The 17,371-nt window shown below is 48.4% G+C and overlaps 1 protein-coding gene across 4 annotated transcripts in view; it reads left to right on the forward strand.

The window, feature by feature from the left end:
* The first annotated feature begins 3,250 nt into the window (after positions 1-3,250).
* Positions 3,251-17,371, forward strand: part of SCNN1B (sodium channel epithelial 1 subunit beta) — a 71,476-nt gene continuing 57,355 nt past the window's right edge. The window contains exon 1 of one of the 4 annotated variants that reach the window (XM_065924496.1): positions 3,251-3,393. The gene's annotated coding sequence lies outside the window, so the exon portion shown is untranslated. Of the gene's footprint in view, positions 3,394-3,727; positions 3,849-17,371 lie in introns of those variants that run through there. The other 3 variants (XM_065924495.1, XM_065924493.1, XM_065924494.1) reach the window with 3 other exon arrangements.

The raw sequence follows: 17,371 nt of genomic DNA on the forward strand, positions 1-17,371 counted from the left end.
ACCCAGCTCTCCTGCATTGCAGGGGAATTCTTTACCAACTGAGCCACAAAGGAAGCCCAAGAATACTGGAATGGATAGCCTATCTCTTCTCCAGCAGATCTTTCTGACTCAGAAATCAAACTGGAGTCTCCTGCATTGCAGGTGGATTCTTTACCAACAGAGCTATCGGGGGAAACCCTGAGAAAAGCAATGGTGAGTAAAATTACAAGAGGCTGAATTTCCTTCGTTAATTTATTTCAACTAAACAACATAATGCAACAGATTGAGTTTAGAAGCAGGTATATGAATCCACCTATCCTTTTTTTTTTTTAATTGAAGTATCAGTTCAGTTCAGTTGCTCAGTCGTGTCTGATTCTTTGTGACCCCATGGACTGCAGCACGGCAGTCTTCCCTGTCCATCACCAACTCCCGGAGCTTGCTCAAACTCATGTGCATCGACTCAGTGATGCCATCCAACCATCTCATCCTTTGTCATTCCTTTCTCCCCCTGCCTTCAATCTTTCCCAGCATCAGGGTCTTTTCCAATGAGTCAGTTCTTCACATCAGGTGGCCAAAGTGTTGGAGCTTCAAAGTCAGCATCAGTCCTTCCAATGAATATTCAGGATTGATTTCCTTTAGGATTGACTGGTTTGATCTCCTTGCAGTCCAAGGGATTCTCCAGAGTCTTCTCCAACACCACAGTTCAAAAGCATCAATTCTTCAGTGCTCAGCTTTCTTTATGGTCCAACTCTCACATGCGTACATGACTACTGGGGAAACCAAAGACTTGACCAGACGGTCGATGTACACTTGAAGTATACTTGAAGTATAGTTGATTTATATATAGTTGAAGTAAATTGAAGTATAGTTGATTTATAATACTGTGCTCATTTCAGGTGTTCAGCAAAGTGATTTGTAGATAGGTAGTTTTATGTCCTCTAAATATATATGTCTATATTGTTTTGTGTGCTCTAAAATTTTTACTTGAAGAAACTCACACTGTACAAATTGACCTGCTACAGTGAAGTGCACAGGCTCTGGATTAAGACTGACTCTGGATTCAAATCTTGACTGATGCTTCCTAGTTGTGTGATCTTGGGCAAGTCACTCAACTACCTGTACCATACTTTCCTCATTTGTAAAATAGGAATAATACTTGTACTTATCCCATGGGATTGCTCTGAGTTTTAATATACAAGTTCCTAGGAACAGCATCTGGCACAGAGTAAGCACTATAAAAGTGTTTGCTCTCATTATTATGTCAGTCCTCTTGCTTGTTTCACTCATGATTCTTTTTTTTTTTTTTTTTTTTTTTTTGCTTGTTTGTGTCAGATCTTAGTTAAGTTGTGCAGGACTTCTGTTGCAGCATGCTGACTCTCTAGTTGTAACTCAGACTTAGCTGCTCCTTGGCATGTGTGATCTTAGTTCCTCAACAAGGGATCAAATGCACATCCCTTGCATTGCAAGGTGGATTCTTAACCACAGGACCAGCAGGGAAATCCCTTCACTCATGATTTTGAAGTCTATGAACCTTCATATGCATAGATGGAATATGTTCTTGTTCGGTGCTGTATAGCATTCCATCACATAAACAAACATTCCACATTTTCTTTTTATTTATTTATGGTCACACTGAGTCTTTGTTGCTCTTGTGTGAACTTTCTCTAGTTGCAATGAGCGAGGGCTACTCTTTGTTGCAGTCCCAGGGCTTCTTATCTCGGCGGCTTCTGTTACTGTGGAGCACGGGCTCTGGGTGACCAGGCTTCAGTCGTTGCAGCACACAGGCTCAGTAGTTGTGGCTCAGTTGCTCCTTGGAATGTGGAATCTTCCTGGACCAGAGATGGAACCTATGTCCCCTGCATTGGCAGGCGGATTCTTATCCACTGTGCCACTGGGGAAGTCCCCAAACATTCCACATTTTATTATTTCTCTGCTGCAAATATTGACAATGATAAGCTTCTTTCTACTTGTAGATATTCATAAGTTTATAACATCAAAAATCTTCTCAGATGACTCATTTTCTCCAGTGAGGCTCACCTCTGTGGTAGGCAGAATAACAGTTAAAAGATGTCCCAGTCCTCATTCCTAGGACCTGTTAATATGTTAAATTATATGACAAAGGGTAAGTAAGATTGCAGATAGAATTATGATTGGTTAGAATTAGAAATGGAGAGATTATCCTGGATTATCCATCCAGGTGGGCTTCCGTGGTGGCTCAGTGGTAAAGAATTTACCTGCCAATGCAGGCGATGTGGGTTTGATCCCTGGGTTGGGAAGATCCCCTGGAGAAGGAAATGGCAACCTACTCCAGCATTCTTGCCTGGGAAATCTCATAGACAGAGGAACCTGGTAGGTTACAGTCCATGGGGTCTCAAAAGAGTCGGATCCGCCATAGCAACTAAACAACAACAGCAATCCATCCAGGTAAACCGAATGTAATCACAAGAGTCCTTATGAGTGAAAGAGGGAGGTAGAGGAGAGAGAGAACTACAGATGTTGTGTATACAGAAGACTTGGTCTGGTACTGCTGGCTCTTAAGATAGAGAAAGGGGCCACAAGCCAAGAAAGACAGTCAGTATTCAGAAGCAAGAAAAGGCAAGAAAATAGATTCTCCTCTAGTTCTTCCAGAAGGAACATAGTCATACCACTTTTGATTATAGTAGTGTTGGACTTCTGAACTTCAGAACGCTAAGATAATACATTCGTATGTATTAAGCTAGTACTCCTGTTCTCATACATTATAGCAGCATGAGAAAAGAAACTGGCTCTAAACGGTGGCTCTGTGGTAAAGAATCCGTCTGCCAATGCCGAAGGTGTGGGTTTGATCAGGAAGATCCCCTGGAGAAGGAAATGGCAACCCACTCCAGTATTCTTGCCTGCAGCATCCCATAGAGAAGCCCCGAGGGCTACAGTCCACGAGATCGCAAAGAGTTGGACACGACTCAGCAACTGAGCATACAAGCACAGCCTGATAGAGAAGGGCTGACATTTGGGGTTTGTCATGCACATGTGAAATGGACATATGAAGTGATAGTCCTTGGAACTTCAACCGGATGGGAAGAGGGAAGGAAGTGAGGATTAGAGAAGGGAGCCTGGCAGCTGCTGAGGCTGCAGCACAGGTGTAGTGGGTGTCCCTGGGAGGAAACCAGAGGTCCAGACAGATGGGGCCCTCATGGGCTGACAGGGATCTGAGAGTGACCTTGGAGCAGGTGGCCAAGGACAAGAAAGCGGAAGATCACGAGAAAGCAAAAGTGCGGGTAAGGGAATTCAGAGCTCCGGTGAGGGGCAGTTGCAGAAGCCGGTTCCTATGCAAACTCCTGGAAGTCCTCACACCGGCCGGGAGGACACTCTGTGCCTGCGGCGTTGGTAGGGATGCGATGGGCGTGATCGTACAGGTGTGCGTCCAGTGTCCAGGTACGCCGTGGGGCAGAGTGGAGCATGTATGTGTATGTATGTGCTGCTGGGACAGTGGTCTGTCTGGGAACACGAGGATGACGGATGACGGGGTCTGTGTGTACGGATTCGTGCCACGCATCTGGATGTGCGGAGGGAGAATGCGGGGGGTGTGCGCAAGGGTTTGGGTGGGATGAGCTGGGCAGACCTGGATGTGGACGCGGGTACAAGGGAGCTCGCGAGGCCGGAGCTCGTCTCGGGGCAGAGGGAGAAAGAAGGGCCGCGGGGAGCCGGGCGGTGCGGTGGCCCGGCCGTCGGCCCCGCCAAGCCCCGCCCGCCGCGCTCCCGGGCTTCCCCGCCCCGCCGCCCGCTCCCTCCCCGTCCATGTCTCCGCGCGCTCGCGGCGCCGCCTCCAGAGCCGCCCGCCCGCCGCCGCCAGCCGCCGCCGCACGCCTCCCGAGCCGCCACGGGAACAGGTATGACCGCGACGCCGGGCTCCGCGGCTTCCCCGCCGCCCGCCCCGCCGTTTCCCACCCGAGGGCGTTCGGCGCTCACGCCGGCGGCACTGCTGGGACCCGGCCTCGGGCGCAGGACGACCGCCCCGGAGGATGGGGAGGGGAAGACCCCCGGAAGCGAGCCGAGGTGTCGGACGAGTGCGCCGTCGGGGGCGGCCGAGAGGGTGGCGGCGTCCTCGGCACCGAAGGGGCGGGAAGTGAGGTCCTTTGGGAGGGTGACGACAGCGACACCTGAGAGCCAGGCGCCTGGACGCACAACGCGTTGCTGAAATTAGGGTGTCTGCCTGGGGTTTCCATTTAACAAAGGGGAAAACTGAGGGCCAGAGGCCGGAGCAGCCTCCCCGGGTCCTCGGGACAAGTTGCTGAGCCCAGATTTGGACCCGAGGAGTCTGGCCCCAGAACTCGCTCACCTTAGCCACCTCGACCAGCCCGCCTCTGGGGAACGGGGGTGTCTTCAATGAGTGTCCCCCTTGAGACTGCCCAGCGGGGAGAGGCCAGCCCCGAAGGCCCTGCTCTCTATTTCCCCGAGAGGCATAAGTTAACGAGGGTGTGCTGGGCAGGGGTCGGCGTGTGGGGGTGGGGGTTTGGGGGCAGAAGGTGTGCAGCTGAAGCGGGACCTTGTCGTCTAGTCTGGAGGGAGAAACTGAGGCAGGAAGAGGTTTGGGAGGAAGCCGCAGAGCTTCTCCATCCACAGCGGGCAGAACAGCTCCCCCTACCACACCGCCCCCCCCCCCACACACACACAGACACCCGCTCATCTCCACCGCAGTGAGGAGAGAACAGCCAGAGCAATGGCTTGACCCTGACAGCTCAGTCCTCAGAGTCCACGGGAGACTTGTGTGAATAGTTCCCTGAACCTAAGCATCCCTGTGGCCCCTGCATGACCAATGACCGCACCTGCCTGCCTATTAAACTGTGTGATCCCAGGAGGAATATACACTCATCCGATCCCCTTTGTCTGTAACCCCTGCCCTCCCTCCACCACCCCCACCCCGCAAAGGTTACCGCCTTCATAATTTGGGGTGTTCCTTCTAGGTCTTTCCTACACCCGTGCAGTCATATAGATGCGTATCCATAGAAAGTATGTAAGCTGCATAATAATATGGGTGGATGTTTCCTAGAAATGGTACAGTACATCCACCATCTTTCTGCAACTTGCCACCGCTCTCCACTCAGTTTTCGTTGCTTTGAAAGTCATCCAAGTGGCTGCATATAAAGATAGCTTATTTATTTTAACTGCTGCCTGTTTTCCACCATGGATATGCCACGTGGTAGTGGTGTTTGTCCCCCAGTGGTGTCCAATTCTTTGTGATCCCATGGACTGTAGCCCTCCAGGCTCCTCTGTCCATGGAATTCTCCAGGCAAGAATACTGGATTGGGTAGCCATTCCCTTCTCCAAGGGATATTCCCGGCCGAGGGATCGAACCCAGGTCTCCTGCATTGCAGGCAGATTCTTTACTATGTGAGCCCCAGGAAAGCCCATGGATATGCCTACTGCTGAGTATTTAAGTTGTAAAATTAGATGACTGTTTTATATTTCAACCTCTTCTATAAATTGACATTTCTGGGTGAAATAAGATTTCTTTGTTCTTTGTCCTATACTAACTTCACAGGATCTGAATTTGGAGGACAAGCTCCCCTGTTCCCCATTGCACATGCACGTACCATGCACACATACACAAGGCATACACTCATGCACAGGTGCACGTGTACACATCTCTGTCCTTCTGTCTGTGGACAAGGACAAACGCTGAACCCCCTATCTGCGGTCGCTGCTGAGCCGAAAGGCCTGGGATTGAGCCAGGCCACAAGCCCTGACTGTCTAGGCCCCAGTGGGCAGAATTCCCATAAGGGACCGGGTTCAGGAGTTTCCTCTAGACATACTCGCAACGCCGTCCCCACTGTCCAGTAGGATATGGAAGGACTTAGAAACCACGTCTGACAGAGTGTCCAGGGTTCTCCTTGTGCACCACAGACTTTCTAGGTCCAGGCTGTGCTGTGGGAGTGTCCTTAGCCTAGACTGTGGGCCTCGACTGTCAAAAGTTTGCTGGAAGGTCTGGTGATAGCTGGCTGGGGAAAGTTGGAGTCCGAGCTGTTTGCGTTACAGTCCCAGCACCACCTCTTCTAGCTTGAGCAATAATTCCCTTCTAGCGTCTGAGCCACAGTTTCACATCTGTAACATGGGATGATGACAAGGGTAGCCTCCCAGAACTGTTGAGTGGGTCAGTGGGATGACAAAACCAAGCACTCAGCACGTTGTCAGCACTCAGAAAGCAGGAAGTCTTATTTTGGACAGAGAAGACCCAGTGATGGCCCCGGGGTGGGGGAGACACTCAGAGCCACCCTTTGGGACCTCACCAAATCCCAGTGCAGGCCAGAGAATCCCAGCACTGAGTGGGACGGAGGGTGAGACCTCAGCTTATGGGAGCCACGCCCAGCTCACAGTGGGATCCAGAAGTGTCATGACACCTACAAAGGACCTCCTGTGTGCCTGGTCCTGAGCTAAGATACAGAAATAAACTGAGTCACAGTCCCCGCAAAGCGGACCTGTGCGCAGTTTTTGTGAGGCCCATGCTCCTTTTGAAATTCTTACTCCCAAGATTTTAAAAGGTGGGAGATTAGGATTTGGGGATCCTCCTGAGTGGGGAGGATCAGAAAAGCTGAGGACTCCAGCCCTAACTTTCGGCTGCCCTCCCCCCGCCGGCATGGGGCAGGCACCCTCAAGGGTGGCACAGTTCTCAGCTGGCCCACCCCTTATTCATAAAGAGCAGCGTTCTATAAAAGTTAGTAACTCAGACTCCGTAGCCAGCTTCTGCATCCCAGCTCTGGCATGGATTAGTTGTGTGGTCAAACCAAGTTGTCTAGCACTTTTGGGGGGACAATTTTTTGATCTTTTTAAAAAATATATATTTTTTTCACATGTGTGCACTGCTATATTTATTTATTTTATTTATTTTTGGCTGTGCTGGATCTTTGTTGCTGTGCAGCCCTTCTCTAGTTGCAGAGAGCATGGGGCTGCTCTCGAGGTGCTTTGCATGGGCTTCTTATTGCAATGGTCTCTCTCGTTGTGGAGCACAGGCTCTTCAGGCGCTTGGGTTTCAGTAGTTGCAGCCCCGGGGCTCAATGGTTGCTGCTCACGGGCTCTAGAGCTCAGGCACAGTAGTTGTGACGCATAAGCTCAGCTCCTCTGCAGCATGTGGAATCTTCCTGGACCAGGGATCAAACCCATGTCCCCTGTACTGGCAATTGGATTCCTATCCACTGCCACCGGGGAAGACCAATGTAGCACTTCTGTAATTTGATTTCCTTATATGGAAAAGAGGTATATGGAAAAGAGGGATGATAAGTAGCATTTGCCTCAAACCCTATTTTCAGCATCAAATGGATCAACAAACCTCAACCTCTTACAACAGTGCCAGGTGCATGGAATACACTAAGTGTTGATGATGGTGATGCTTGCTGCTGGTGGTGGTAGTTGTCTGATCCCTGCAAGAGTGCAATTTGTATTCCAAATTATACTCCATATAAAATGTTGGGGGAGCTTAAGTGAAAGAGGAAGGAAGGAATGAAAGTAACACTCTAAGCTCTTTCTTCAAAGAAGATGCTGCTATCCTAGATGTTTTTTCTTCCCAAGGCCAGGAAGAGGACAATATTACAAGGAAATTGACCAAAGGAGGGGATTTCTAAGATGGGTTTTGAAGGATGAATAGGAGTTTCTCTGGAGCACTAGAGTGAGAAAAGCATTTCCACACAAAGGAAACAGCCTTTCCAAAGCCCTGGGAGCATGGCCAGGTAGACCATGTTTAGGAAGTGAGAGTAGTCCAGTGTTATTTCAGGTAAGGTATCTCAGAGTATAGGGAGAGGCAGGAAGATGAATCTGGGGAGACAGAGAAGGATGAGGTTTTTGGGAAAGGGGATGTAGCTTTCTTATGCATTGACTGTGTGCAGGTGCCCTTGAAATCCCCACTCCCCTCATCCTCATAATACCCCAGGAATCAGGTTTTTTGGTCGCCATTTACTGGTGAATTAGAGGCTCAGGAAGGTAAGCCACTTGCTCAAGAGCTCAGACTATGGTTCAGTGGCAGAACTGAAATCAGACCCCAGATCTGTCTGATTCTAAAGCCCGTGTTCTCTCTCTGAGCCTCCTGTTTTCTCATTGGAAAGTGGAGTTAGTACTAGTGAAGCCTACTGAGTGGGCTTGGCGTGAGGATGAGATGAGAATGAATATGCAGCCCTCAGCACAGTCCCTGGTACAGAACAGTTGCTGTTGTTGTTGTGATGGAATATGTTGCTCCAGGCTTCTCACTTGAACACACACCACTGCCCAGCCTGAGATGGGGGTCCCCAGGGAGAGAATGACCAGGGCTAGTGGATCTCTCTGTTCCAGAAACATCAGCATCACCTGGAGCTTTTGTCAAAATGCAGATTCTGAGACCCAATCTAGACCTTCTAAATTGGAGACCCTGAGGGGTGGCCCAGAAACCTGTATTTTAACAAGCCCTTCAGATGGTTCTCATGAAAGCTGAAATTTCAGAATCACTGGCCTGGAGAAAACCTTCAAATGAGATCTTCCTTGGCCACCTGCCTCCACCTCCAGCTAGACGAATGGGTAGGTGGCGAGAATTCTGTCCTCACCAAGAGCAAGCAACTGCACATCCCCTTCAGCACGGGAGGCTGGAAAGAACCATCTCTTTACAGATAAGAAAGTTGCCAAGGCCTCATGGGGTTTTCATTTTTTTATATATTTATTTATTTGACTGCATTCAGTCTTGGTTGCATCACTCAGGATCCTCATTGCATCATTCCGGCACACGGACCCTCTAGTTGCGGTGCGTGGGATCAGCAGTTGTGGCTCCAGGCCTTAGTTGCCTCGAGGCATGTGGGATCTTAGTTCCCCGACCAGGAATCAAACTCACATCCCCTGCATTGCAAGGTGGATTCTTAATCACTGGACCACCACCAGAGAAGTCCCGGGGTTTTTATTCTTGAGAGCTTGCTCTCCATTCTAGTCTCACAGCCTCCATGGGGCCCACCTTGAGAGTCTAGGGACAAGATTTGACTTTCAGAGGAGTTGTTCTCCAGGGCAGGATACCCCAGGCAGCTGAGGAGCTGTCCCCTTCCATTATGAAAGCCCTCAATTACAGACTCCCTGTGCCTGGGGGCCTTCGTGGACTGTCTCTTCTCCCTCAGAGCCTTGAGATCATGTGTCTAGGCCCAAGTCCAGGTTGGACAATCATGTTTTGTAGCGGACCTCCGATGGAGAAGCAGAGCCACTCTACCTGTCTTCTTCAAATTGCTGATCAGAGCAGAGAGGCCGGATAGCCTAATGGGTAGAAGCAAGGGCCTTGCCTTAAAGGTAAAAGTTGCTAAGTCTGCCTACATAAAAATTAATTATTTCTACATGACCTCTGCAAGAAGATCAAACCAGTCCATCCTAAAGGAAATCAATCCTGAATATTCATTGGAAGGACTGATGTTGAAGCTCAAGCTCCAATACTTTGGCCACCTGATGTGAAGAACTGACTCCTTGGAAAATGCTGGGAAAGATTGAAGGCAGGAGGAGAAGGGGACGACAGAGGTTGAAATGGTTGGATGGCATCCCCGACTCGATGGACACGAGTTTGAGCAAGCTTGGGGAGTTGGTGATGGACAGGGAAGCCTGGCATGCTGCAGTCCATGGGGTCACAAAGAGTCAGACATGACTGAGTGACTGAACTGAACTGACATGACCATAGCAAACAAAAATCCATAAGCCCAGGTATGTCCAACTAATAAAAATACATGCCACTTTTATGACAGAGAGTTAATTTCATAGAGAGCGCTTACAAATTAAAAATCAACCGCCTGTTTCAAAAATGGAAGGAAAAAGGAATAGAGAATATGATTCAGCTGTTTACATCAAGAGAAATACAAATGGAATTCAAACAGATGAAAAGATGCCCAACTCTGAAAACAAAAAACGCACAACAAAACCACATCAATTCTATTTTCCACCTGCCGGATTGCTAGGTAACACCCAGTGCTGGTGGAGACACCACGACTGTCAAAACTTTCCTGGTGGGAGCACATATTGGGGAATCTTGGCAGGGGTGGTGGGGCGGGAGTTAAGAAAACTGTTGATATTTACAATGCTCTCATCCTGTCTCTACCACTTCACCTCTTGAGATTTATCTGGTGGATATCATTGCATTGGACACATTCTGTTAGAACAAAGAGACTCAGTGTTGTGTGAGAGCAGGTGATTGGAAACTAGCTAAACAGCCACCAGAGGGGAACTAAGCTCTGTACATGTCAGTACAACCATGCAAGAGAATATGACGCAGTCAGTCAAAAGACAGCCGTAGCTCTTCGTGAATAAATGTGAAACCGTCTCCTGGATATATTGTTAAAAGAAAAATGCAAGGTATAAAACAGCGTATAGTATTCTACCTCGTGTGTGTGTTTGTGTGCATTTGTATGTATTTTAAAAAGGGAGTTTAAGAGAATGGATACATGTATATGTATGTCTGAGTCCCTTCACTGTTCATCAGAAACTGTCACAACATTATTTGTTAATTGGCTATACTTCAATACAAAAAAAAAGTTTAAAGTTAAATAAAGTAGATAACTACAAAAAGGGACTCAATGTGCATATATACGTGTAGATTTGTATACACATATTAGGATTTGGAGGGCACACTAGAATCTGGTGATACTGATTGACTTGGGGAAAGAAATTGATGAATAGGAAGCATACAGTTTGGTACCCATTAGATGTTTTTCCCCTCATACAGTTGCTAGTGTTATAAAATCCAGCCACATGTATCTTCTTTCTCCTTATTTAAAACAAGCATGATGCTAGAGATAAGGTTAATTCCCCCTTTGACTGTGACCCAAATTATATAATAGGTGTTCAAATAAAAATGAAATGAACTGTTTTAGGCAGGGCCTTTATCACAAAAGAACAAATATTGTATGATTCTACTTATGTGAGGTGCCTGAAATAGGCAAGTGCAGAGAGAAAGTAGAAAAGATGTTACCTGGGGCAGAGGAGGAAGAGTGGATGGGGAGTTCGTGTTTAACGGGTACAGTTTCATTCTGGTTGGGATGATGAAATTTTTCTGAAGATAGACAAATGGTGATGGTTGCACGATAGTGGAAATACATAATGCCACTGAAATGTATACTTAAAAATGGTTACAATGGCGATCCTTTATCTCACGTCTGTCATGAATAAATTTATTCTCTGGTGGTTCAGATGTGAAGCGTCTGCCTGCCATGCAGGAGACCTGAGTTCGATCCCTGGGTCGGGAAGATCCCCTGGAGAAAGAAATGGCAACCCACTCCAGTATTCTTGCCTGGGAAATCCCATGGTCAGAGGAGCCTGATAGGTTATAGTCTATGGGGGTCATAAAGAGTTGGACACAACTAAGCGACTTCACTTTCTTTCTATACCAACATCATATTAGCAAGTTAGTTTTAAAACAATTAGCTGGATGGGAAAAGTGAAAGTGTAATTGCTGGTAAGCTGAGGCTACTTTAATTTTTATTTTGTGGAAGGAGTATTACTCCTTTGATGTAAGAAACAGGCAGGAAAGGCTTCGAGGGGGACTGGTAAAACACCTTGCAAGTCAATGATGACATTTCAATTAACAGTCTTTGTGAGCCAGTTATGTTTCAACCTGAATGTTGACGTTAATGTGTATCTTTTCTAAAAGAAAAGTTAAAATGGTAAATTTTATGTTGTGCATTTTGTCACAGTGAAAAAAATTTAGGGATGATAAAAAACAAACAAACAGGGGCTTTGATATCAGATTGCTTTGGTTCTAGTCCTTGATTCCACTTTGTATACTTGGTCAAGTGCATATACTTCTTTAAAGCATCGGTTTTCCCACCTAGAAAATGGGTTGTCAGAGAGTACCTGGCTCACAGAAATCCTGCTAGAACTAAAAGACTTTATCCATATAAAATGCTTTCTCTGCATCTCTTGAACGTAGGAGGTAGGAGGTCAGGTTTAGGAGGATGAGGAAGCCAGAATCAGCCACTGGATCAAATATTAAAATCAGCAGATTCAAGTGGAGTGAGTTTATATATAAGGAGTTTGTAAAAGCACCATCTGTATTTTTCTGTCACTTTGTATTTGCAAAAAAAAAAAAAAAAAAAGTTTTAATGCATTTCCATAGTGTGAAATTATAGAATAGTCAGACAAATCATCTTGGCTGGTGGGAAGCCACCAAAGATGAAGCAGTTCTAAACCTATGGCCTCCTTACCTACATAGATTTGAATCCTGGCTGTCACTTATTAGCTGTGTGACCTCAGTCAAGTTAGTTTAATGTCTCTGTGCTTCAGTTTTCTTATCTGTAAACTGAAGCTAATAATAATCTCATCCCATTATGGATGTTACTAGGATTAAAGGTGTCAAGTGCTTAGAGCAGTGCCTGGCCCACAGAAAATCCTAAGTAATTGTTAAGAAAATAGACTTGAAATAAGCCTGAAAGTCTTAGCAATTTTGTTTTTAAAAGAGGAATTTTTTTTTTTTTTTAACATAAAGGGAATAGTCTCTTAGTAAAGCAGCAAAGATACAGTCAGGGGACTGAGCTTAATCTGGAGGACTTCCCTGGGTGGTTTGGGGGAGCAAGCTGGGGAGACAAGATAAGGTAACAGGAGCCCAGCTGATGAAGGATGGGGCAGTAAGGGGCTCCAGGGGGTTCAGGGATTTTCCCAAGAGGCCCCACAGAGATGACAACAGGGCCCAGGTTCAGCCCAAACTTCCCCTCCCCCCCAGTGCCTCCTGATGGCGAGAGTCTTGAGGATCGGGGGCCCTTTCCTGCAGACGATCCAGGCAGCCTTGCTTCCTCCTGATGTGCCAGGGAGCTCATTTCCAAACTGAGGCCTGAACTGAGACCTGGGAAGCCTGGCACACCTCCTTCAGGAGCCGACCTGCACCTGTTGCATCAAGGCCCTTAAGCCGGAGCTGGAGTACAACCTCCTCAAACAAGCTGATTCCTGAAATTCCCCTCTTACCTGTGTCTGTGTGTGGAGCTCCTTGATTTCCCTGGTTGAAAGGCCCTACCCCGCACCCCAGGGGGGATCACTATTGGCCTTTCTTAGCGATTTGCAACACGCACGGTGAGGAGGAGTTTTGCTGGTGAGAGAGACCACAGACCACAGAGAACCTTCAGGGTCTGAGGCTGTGGGCCTGAAGGCAGCTTTGGAAGGGCTGTTTCAGAGATTGGGAGGAATGTGAAATGGTTAGACATGCGTTTGCCCCGTGCTGGGTGCTCCCAGGTGGAAGGAGGGTCTTGGAGATCCTGATTTACCACAGGCTGGCTGGGGAGACAGCTCCTGTCCCCCAGAGCCTTGCTGCCATGTTTTAAGTATTAAAATGCCCCAGACACTTTAACTCTCTTCTTTGGACACTCATTTATGTTGGGAAGATCCCCTGGAGAAGGGAATGGCTAAGCCACTCCAGTATTCTGGCCCGGAGAATTCCATGGACTATAGTCCATGGGGTCTCAAAGAGTCGGACACGACTGGGCGACTTTTGCTTATGTAACCACTAAGGGTTTGCAAGCTAAACGGGCTGGAGTTGGAACTCAGTTATGTGTGACCTTGCGGGTGAGGTACTTAACCTCTGTCTGAGTCCCAGCCCTGGCCTGTGGACTGGGGACAATAGGACCCCCTGCAGGGGCATCATTAAGCAAGCCCAGCACCTTAGCTCTGTGGCCAGCAGATAATTGACCCTCATTCCCGGGCTCCACCCTTCTTACTGCTCCAGTTAACTCCAGAAATGCTGTTCGGGCCCTGCTTCGGGAGATGAGGGTGGGGCCAAGAGAAGAGAGTTCTGGGCTGAGAAGTCTGAAACTCCTATAGAATTCAGGGCAAGTTGAAAGATCAGAATCGGGCCTGGGTGTGTGTGTCCAGGGAGGGGTAATATTGCAGCAGAGGATGGACGGGTCGGTTCAGGCTTGCTGGCTGGAGGAGCGGGCGCCGGTCTGGGCCTCACCCTCTCTGACCCCTCGGACACCTGGTGACTGTGGGTGGCAGTCTGGCCACAGGACAACCTACCCTTTGGCCAAATCTCCCCCTGCCCATAGAAGGCAGAACCTGGAGGAGCAGGGTGGGGAAGGGGAGGGAGGAATCAGACACATTTCCCAGCATTGGGGGATAATTTCGGGAGTGTTTCCTGAAGCCTATGACACTAGTTCTCGGGGATTTAAACTTCCAGGGGACAGATTTTGTCTGTTTATTTTTATTTATTTATTTATTTATTTTTTACTGCTTCACTGCTATAGCCCCAACAGCATCTGTGGATGCTCAGTGATATTTTGTTGTTGTTCAGTCGCTCAGGCGTGTCCAACTCTGGGACCCCATGGACTGCAACACGCCAGACTTCCCTGTCCATCACCATCTCCCGGAGTTTGCTCAAACTCATGTCCATCGAGTCAGGGATGCCATCCAACCATCTCATCCTCTGTCGTCCCCTTCTCCTCCTGCCTTCAAACTTTCCCAGCATCAGGGTCTTTTCCAATGAGTCAGGTCTTTGCATTAAGTGGCCAAAGTACTGGAGTTTCAACTTTAGCACCAGTCCTTCCAATGAATATTCAGGATTGATTTCCTTTAGGATTGACTGGTTTGATTTCCTTGCCTGATAATGATATTGGTTGAGTGAATAAATGACAGGTGGCTGGATGAGTGCCAGTGATGGACTAGGCCCTGGCGATCCAGAGCTAAGTGAGTCACATCTCTCAGCCCCCAGGAGACTCCTCAACCCCCACCCCGCCCTGAGAGGCCCCCTCCATCCTCACCCCCACTCTTGAACTCCCACTAAGGGCCCCTGATGGTTGGGCCTGGGATGGGAGGGGCTGTGTTCTTATTGGATCTTAGGATCTAATGATCTAGAAAAAACCTCCCTGTAGTCAGCCCCAAAACCATCTTAGTCACTGGAGGAGGTGCAGCTGCTCTGTCTGGGAACCATGTTGTTTGCTTGCCTGGTGCAAAGGGATGGACTGACTTTAGTTTATCAACACAAGATACAGCTCATCAGGTGTATGTTGGTGGAGCCCATTCGGCTTTCCTCTTTACAGTGATAATAATAGGTGGCACTTTAAAGTGTGCTCTACATGCCGGGTTATAGCACAGAATTTGTTCAGTGACCGTAAAGGTACCCTCTCCCTCACTTGACCTTTGGAGAGACTGAGTTCTCTCACTGTGTGATCTCATCATACCTTTCCAACAATCCAGTGAAACAGGTGATGTCATTGTCTGCATTCTGCAGACCGGAAAATAGGCTCAGAGAGGTTAAGTCATTTGCCCAAGGTCACACAGAGCTAACAAATGGTTTGGGCTGGAATTTGAACTCAAGCAGTCCGACCACAGAGCTCACCCTGCCTCTCTTCGGCTTCCAGATGAGTGTGAAGGAGGAATGGAAATTTTTAATGGCTCTCAAAGTCGTTGGCTTACCGGCAGTGGAGTATAAGGTTTCAGCTGTCAGTCCGGCCGGACGTCCCCTGGGTCACTGTGGGACTGATGATCCTAATCTCCCCCAACAGAGGGGGCGCAGGCCAGAGCCCGGCTTGCATGTGGCTATGATTCCTGGGGCAGCAGCCCCTTCCTGGACACCCACTTTCTCAGCCTCCAAATCTCCCTGGAGGCCAGGGGAGATGGCCACCCGGGGCCCAGGAGACCGGCCAAGGCCAGGCCTCCCTCCCAGGGACTTGGTTCCAAAGCCAAGCTAGATTTCAGAGGTTGGCAAAATGGAGACTTAGCTGGAAACAGGAGGGACCAACAGAGAAAAATGTTACCCTTTTCCCCCTTTCTTGTCTCTGATTCATGCCTTTCACCTAGTGTTTGAGGAGGAGGGTGTTTGTTTAACAAGGCAGTGGAACCCACTCTGGAGGTCTAGAGCACAGAGACCTTAGCTGATGCAACACTTACAGAGTGCTGACTGTAGAACAGGCATGATGAGCAATATTTGGCATGAGTTACATCATGCGGTCTGTACCATCACTCTATCAAGTGGGTACATCATGGTCATCATCACCACCATCATCATCATTATCATCACCTCCATCATTATCATCCCATTCTCTTATCTCATCAGCTTCATCTTCATCATTATCACCACCACCACTTCCTCATCATCACCATCATCCCCATTATTATCATCATCTCCTTCACCACCATCATCACCAACAGCAACATCATGGTTACCCACGTGGCTTCCCAGACCCACGACCCAACCTGCACAGAGGGAAACAGACCTAGAGGACATGACACATTCATCCCGCAGAAAGATAAAGATGGGCTCTAAAGATTGGGCTCTGAAGTCTTGAAGACCCAAATCTGATTCCTACCTCTGACGCTTTCTAACTGTGTGACTTTGCGTAATTGACTCAACCTCTCTGAACCTCTCCAAGCCCTTGTCTGTAAAATGAGAGTAATCATAGTTCCTGCCTCCTGGAGATCTGATGAGGGTCACATGAGCTGGTGCATGTAAAGTGCTGGCACAGGGCCTGGCTCAAATCATAAAAGCAAAGCAAACACAGGAAAACACTCTGGCAAGGGCCGAAGTGAGGGGGAGAGCTGGGGGCATGGGGCTGGGAGTTCCCTGCAGCCCTGGGTAGCCAGGGGCAGGTGTTGCTCAGTGTGTGAGAACGGGCACTGGAGGGCTGGTGTGGGGCAGTTTGGGGTCAGGGCTGGAGAGAACACTCAAGGGCCCTTCTTTCTTTCCAAGGAGGCAGGGTGTGGAGGAACTAGATGGGGACCTTTCACCTGGAGCAGGACTGAGAGTTCAGAGTTGGAGCTGTGGTCAGTCCATTCCACAAGAGATCAGGGAGCAAGATCCAGTTTTCCGAACTGGATAGAGGAGGTTCCAGTAAGAGCCAGCTGCTCTCTGCCGCAGACCCAAAGGACTCCCCAAAGCTGCCAGCCTAAATCCTCACCATCTATGGTGGCATTCCCTTTGGGGCCGCCTCTCTTTTTGAGGAATTGTTTTTTAACGGCAGTAATGGTGGGCACCCAAGGCCACTCTTATGCCAGGCAACTCTGAGCATCTCACCTCCAGCCTCCAGCTCCACAGATCCAGGGGTGCCATTCACACAGAATACATTGTGAACAATACCCCCAAGAGTTGTGCAGTGCACAACCTGCACAGTCGTACGGGGCAGTTGTGTGAGCCTCCCTCTTCCTGGAGTGGATACAGAATCTCTCTTGGATGCCCCAGATCTGACTACAGCTCAAGGTAGCGAAGGTTGGTTGGTGTCCAAATTCCAGGTGAGATGCAGAGAGCCCAGGTGTGATGCCCAAAGCTTGTCCTTGAGAAGGTTGTCTCAGTGTCGTATTGACTGGTGATGTGATGGATTATTGAGAAGTAATATAGCAGAGTGGTTATGAGAGCAGTCTCTAGAGTCAGGCAGATGTGGATTCAATTCTGTTCTATTTCTGTCACTCTGTGACTTTAGGAAAATCACCTGACCTCTTTGTGCCTCAGTTTTCTCATCTA

The sequence above is a fragment of the Muntiacus reevesi genome, chromosome 2 (genome assembly GCF_963930625.1).
Source record: "Muntiacus reevesi chromosome 2, mMunRee1.1, whole genome shotgun sequence".
Classification (NCBI taxonomy): domain Eukaryota; kingdom Metazoa; phylum Chordata; class Mammalia; order Artiodactyla; family Cervidae; genus Muntiacus; species Muntiacus reevesi.